Source organism: Acinonyx jubatus, chromosome D2 (genome assembly GCF_027475565.1).
Source record: "Acinonyx jubatus isolate Ajub_Pintada_27869175 chromosome D2, VMU_Ajub_asm_v1.0, whole genome shotgun sequence".
In the NCBI taxonomy this organism is placed as follows: Eukaryota; Metazoa; Chordata; class Mammalia; order Carnivora; family Felidae; genus Acinonyx; species Acinonyx jubatus.
In genome coordinates, this window is record NC_069393.1 from 65,897,485 (window position 1) to 65,903,484 (window position 6,000).

Below are 6,000 nucleotides of genomic sequence, written 5' to 3' on the forward strand. Positions count from 1 at the left end.
CTAAGCCTCAGTTTGTTCATCTGTAAAAAAGGAATAATAACGGGTATCCACCACACCGGGTTACTTTAAGAAATAAATAAGACAACTCATATAAAAGTGTCTAGCAAGCCTTTGCTCCTGTTACTAATAGAAGCCAAAGCTCTCCTGACCTGTATGGAGAATCGGACGAATGTGCTTTGCTTTGCATCTCGTGGTTTGAGAATAGGCAGAGCTGGTCTGCCTATTTCCACAGGTGGGAAATACTTGGTCTAAAACACTTGGTCATTCTGGGTGTCAAAGCATCACACAGTGTCCCCTAGAGCTGGCAGGCTGGCTGGGAAGACTGGACAAATAACTATGGACCAAAGGCTAGGGTTCGGCCACCAGTGTCCCCCCCTTCCCCCCCCCCCCCCCCCCCCCCGCAGAGCTCATGTGCAGCACCCAAGCGGTAACACCTCTATTACTGGAGGTTAACTGTTACTGGGGCTGTTGCTAGAGTGGCCCCCTGGAGCCCTTTGTGACCCTGGGCTCTGTCCATGGCTGCCGCCCCAGGAAGGGGATGATCAGTCTCCACGTCCTTTGCTCTGTGCTTGTGGTAGGACACTCTGGGGGCCCATGTGCAGCCCTGTTCCTGGGGTGGGATTTGGGCATTGCTTTGCGGCAGGAGAGGATTTCTGGTGACTTGTTAGCTTCCAGGGACATGAAGGGGTGTCTTTTCTCTTCCCAACAGCCTTGAGCCAGGGATTTGACACCACCCAGGGATGATTTTCCTTGTGTTTGCATTTACACTATGGGAGGTTAAGCCTGATGTGTGGTCCTCCCGGGACTTCCCCAAGAGGACCCCTGCCTTGCTGTCTTCCTCCCGGCCCATTTATTTTGTGACCACCCTGGGCTGCTGGGGCCACCAGTGGCCAAAAAGAAGATCTTTTAACTGCTAATAAAGAAGACATCCTGTATCCCACACTGCACTGAGGAGCAGTAAATTTTCTAACAGAGATGGGAGATCAGGAGTCAAAGCATGAAATCAGAAAGAGAAATACCCTGTTTCCCTGGGACTCGCTGAAGTATTCCCAACTTTGGAATGGCCATGCTCGCCTCCTGTTGAGGTCTGAGAGTCGTAGCTCAAAAGCCTGGTGGGGCATAGGGGGTATCCTGTCTCGTGATGACAGGTCCTGGGAAGGCAAAGGGCCCTCCCAGAATGCAGGATCCTCCTTTCTTTCAGGAAGGTGATTCTGCACATGAGATCTTTGTTGGCCCCTCCCTGCTCTGGGCTGGGGAGGAGATCTGTACCACACAGGGGGCCCAACCCTGCTTTCACGGGTGAGGAACCTGAGGGGAAGTGACTCACCCAAGATTACAGCCAAATGAATCCTAGGGGGAAATCACACCTCGTATTTCAGAGTTGGACAGAGTTGCGTCCAAGTTGTGCTGTCCGATCCTGGCTATACAACCGATCTTCCTGAGATCCACATTCATCCATATAAAAAGAGTACCTCCTTTTGCAACACTGTTGTGAAGATGAAATTACTGTTTACCATGCTGGTCTGTGGTAGGTCATCAACTAATCATCCTGCGAGCCCTCCCCTCCCCCTCCCCCCACACAGAGTTATTAGTCATTCATTCCCTTCTCTGCCTGGTTCCCACAATACTCGTATTACTCCTTTTGGGGCACTTTCCATTATTTTATTATAATAATTTGTAATATTAGATGAAGAAGTCTCTTCATCTCTGTGAGCACCTTTAGGGTTAGATCAAAGAGGATCAAACCCCCATTCCATTTCTTTTCTCATCCCAGCCTGAGTCCCTAAACTCACACACAAGTGCCCATGCACACACACCCCCAATCCATTCTTAATAAGATGGCCGACATTGTACATCATTGGCCAATGGTGGCAGAGGTGGCATCAGTAAAGTTGGGTACAAAGCCCTTGGCCTTCTGGTGTTGACTTCTCCACTGGGGGAGGGGGACCTGCCCCCTCTTCCTCAGCATCCTGTGTTCTTCTGTTCTCTCTCCTCCCTCTCATTTCCCCACTAAAATAGGAAAATGGCCCATAAACCTTCAAGGAGCCAAACAGGGTGGTAAGGGCTGGGTTCGGTTTTAAACTTTTAAATAAATTGAAGTGTTCGAGCTGAGTGCTTCTCAAAGTATGGTCCTAGGACCACACTCATTAGCATCACATAACAGGCTTGCTGACACACAGTTTGTGGTCTGAGTCAGAATCAGGTAGTGGGAACCTGGAATCTGCATATTTATGAATCCAAAGTACATCTCAGACTGAAGTTTGAGAACAGATGGATTGAGTCTCAGGCTCTACATTTTGGGGGACTAACCACAGGCTACAGAAAGAGTTAAGAGGGGATAGACGCACTGGCCTCCCTTTAATCCTCAGAAATGCCCCACAATGAACACACTGATAATGAACTTGGCTTCTTTGAAGCAAATGGGATGTCCAGCTCACCTTTGTTCTTCCTCATCGTTGTGTAGTGTTTGCTGTTTATATTTAAACACAAAACAAAACAAAAAACTTGAATGTAGCTTGAGGACCAGCCTTCTACATGATGCAGGTAAGTCACTGATGTGAACTCAAGGGCACCAAAGAGACCTCCCTGCCCTCCCAAACTCTCCCCCAACATGCTGGCCCCGCGTCTGAAATTCCATCATAGGTACTGCTAATGTTCTTTGAGTATAGCTTCGTGTTTTGGGGGTCCCCAGAAATGTTCCCAGGAGTGCCGGCTCAGCTGTGATCCATTGTTAAGCTACGCATAATGACGCCCACAACTTTTCCTAACTCCCCCACTGCTGTGTACTGTTGGTGTTCTGCATAGTGTTCTGAAAGCCAGATGACGTGCCTGTCCCTCTCAGGCTACTTTCTAGATTCTTCATTGTATAGTAAACTAACATGACCAGAAAATTACAATCATGCCCATCTACCTTAAAACAACCATTTTTATTCTGTAATGCTTTTCTACAGTCACTATCACTGTGCACCTAAGACTTTACACACATGTCACCAAGGCCTGCAAGCTGTTTCTAGGTTCTTCCTTTCCCTGATACTATTTCCTCTGCACATCTCTCCACGCATCCACTTAGACTTCACTATTATCCTTGTTGATGGTGAAGTAATGTCTCATTAGTTTGACAAAGCAAACTTTGCTTAACTGACCCTGTTTGGTTGGGCATGTGGGCAATTTCCAGATTTTCATCATTCTGAATCACACTGCTATAAATATCTTTATACAAATGGCTTTTTAACTTTTGACCAATTTCCTGGAGACAGCTTCCCCAGAAGGGCATTTCCCAGGACCCTATTGGATTTTGAGCTCCTGGAAATCAAGAACTGCACTTACTGTTTCCCTGACATTTTGTATCTCCTATGCCTACTTTTCAACCCCCTATCTCACCCAGGACAGAAATGTGTCCATCTGCATCTGCTGAGGAGGTTTCTGCATCTGCTGTCTGAAATTGCGGGGAAGAAAGAGAGTAGCCCTATCTTTCCTACTGTCCTTCTAGAAAGGAACTGATCATCTTTATTCAAGAAATACATGAATCCTTGAAGGACTCAATGGCTGGGACATTGTCCGATGGTGGTTGGGAGGCCACTTCCAGCAGCTGCTGAAGGAAGGACCCTCAGTGCACTAGGCTGGCTGTCCACGTGTCAGCCTCAGAGTTTAACTTGGTTAGTTTTCCTTGAGAACCGTTGTGGGTCCTTTTATTTCCTAGAAGTAAGTGATGAGGACAAGGAGAGGTTTTTCACCCCAGAAAAAAAAAGGCTCCTGGACTGAAAGAGCCCAAGACCCCAGCGTTGAGCAAAGGTGAGGTCTGAGTTATTTCTAGGAGATCAGGAACATTTCATTTTAAGCTATATGCATTCAATAAACAGATTATCAGGAATTAATTTCCCGTTAGTGGGACTCCTCATGGGTCATAAGTGCTGTAACAGCTCTCATACTGGGGACAACATGGGCCCTTGGAGTCCCAGCCTTGCCACTCACCACTGTGTATCAAAAGATAAATCACTGACCTCAACAATTTCCTTGGAAGCTGTGCAGTGGGAACAGTGCTGGTCCTCAGGGGTTCTACAGAGTCACTGTGAGGTTCAACCATGTATGCATGAAAGTGCTTCATAAACACTAAGCAAATGGCATGGATTTCTGTTGTTTATTAGTATTTGGATTACTATCTTCGGCTAATTGGAGAATACTTCTCTTGTGCTTTTGAATGGGGCTATGACTTGTGTCTTTGCTTAGAGCATCAGGTAATTGAGTTTAACAGCTCAACCTAGTCAAGAAAAGTATTATTTCAATCATCATGTATTGAATGTTACTTTATGCATAAGACACTGAACTTCCTCAGGAAAGAGGAGAGTCTGGGTACCAGACTCTTCCCCATCCATTACTTTATCCATATTACATCCTGTATGATAGAAAGTATTATTCCCAAGTAATGGAACAGAAATGACTTGCAAAATGTCCTATCTCTATACATGCCAGGGCTGAGATTTGAACTTTGTTTGCCTCTCTCCAGGGCCTATCCCCTTGCTCCAATATCTTGCTCTCTACCTGTCCATGGGGTCTTTAGATAATAATGGATCAAGGCATATAGATAGTAAGTATGGGAGGAAGGAGAAAGTACAATAATAGTTTGCTACATGCATCGGTTAGTTGTTGCTGCATAACAAACGACCCCAAAATTTAGTGGCTTAAAATAATAAGCATGTATTTAGCTCTTAAGTCTGTGGGTTGGCTAAGTGGTTCTTCTGGTCTATGATGGCCTCACTCATGCTCCTGTGGTTAGTTGTGGGTTGCCTGTGGGTTGACTCATTGATCATGGTTGGGCTTTCTCACATGTCTGGGGCCTCAGCTAGAACAATAGGGCTAACTCAGCTCTGCTTCATTTAGTCTCTTATCCAGTAGGCAAGCCTGGGCTTGTTCTAATGGCAGAGACAGGATTCCAACAGGACAGAAGTAAGACTACTTGGGGCGTAGACTCAAAAGTGGCCCACTGTCATTTCTGCTCGCCAAACAAAGAAAGAAGCTGGCTCTGTTTCAAGGAGTGGGAGAGTAGATTCTTATTCCTGATGGGAGCCCCTACAAAGCCACATTGCAAAGGGCTAGATGCAGAGAGGACGTTAACTGAGGCCGTCAATGCAATAAGTCTACAGTCCAATAGTTCTGTTCTACATATCTTATCTACATTTAGGTATGTAATCCTCATAACACCTGTATGAAATGGGAACTTCTGGTAGCCTTACTTTACAAGTGGGGACATTGAGATACAAATGAATTCAGCAAATTTACCCAGAGTGGTACAGCTGCTAAGCGACAGAGGCAAGATGAGAACCCAGAACCCACTCTCTTAGCCATTCATGTCTCATAGTCAGGTGTGTTCACGGCACAGTCCTTCCCTGGGGAGGGACAGAAACCAAAGCCATCAAGGGAGACTGGACAGGTTACACATCCCTCAATGCCTGATTGTGCAGCTCTAGCAGGTGGTCAGGTTGGCCAACTTACGTAACCAGGTTCTCCTAAGGAGGCGCTGAGGGAAGAGAGGTAAGCAGTCCTGGAGGGATAGCACAGCTCAGCCTGGAGCATCGACCCCCAGATCACTGAAAGTGCTTGTTTTGTTGCATTTAACTTTTTAGAAAGGTCCCCTGCCTGGGACTTCCCGTGTCTGGCTCCGTCTGCGAGCTGTTTGTCTGGGAAGAGCTGGGAAGCCCTTGGACCTCAGAGGCCCGGACTGCCACGTCAGCTCAGTATTGTCACAAAAATAGCCTTTCTCGGGGAAGGCAGGTACTTCCTCTGGCTGTGTTTCCACCCCCCACCCCCACCCCCCCCACCCCACCCCCTGCAGCCCCGCCTGGCCCTCAGAAGAAAAGAGACAAGAAGCACAAGCAATGGGGCCGGGGGTGAGGGGGCTTTATGGGGACTCAGCAGTAACAAAGGGAGGAAATGAATATGCAGTATTAGTAATTACACTGTACACATCCCAATTTGTATTTCAATATGTCATTTCCATAATAA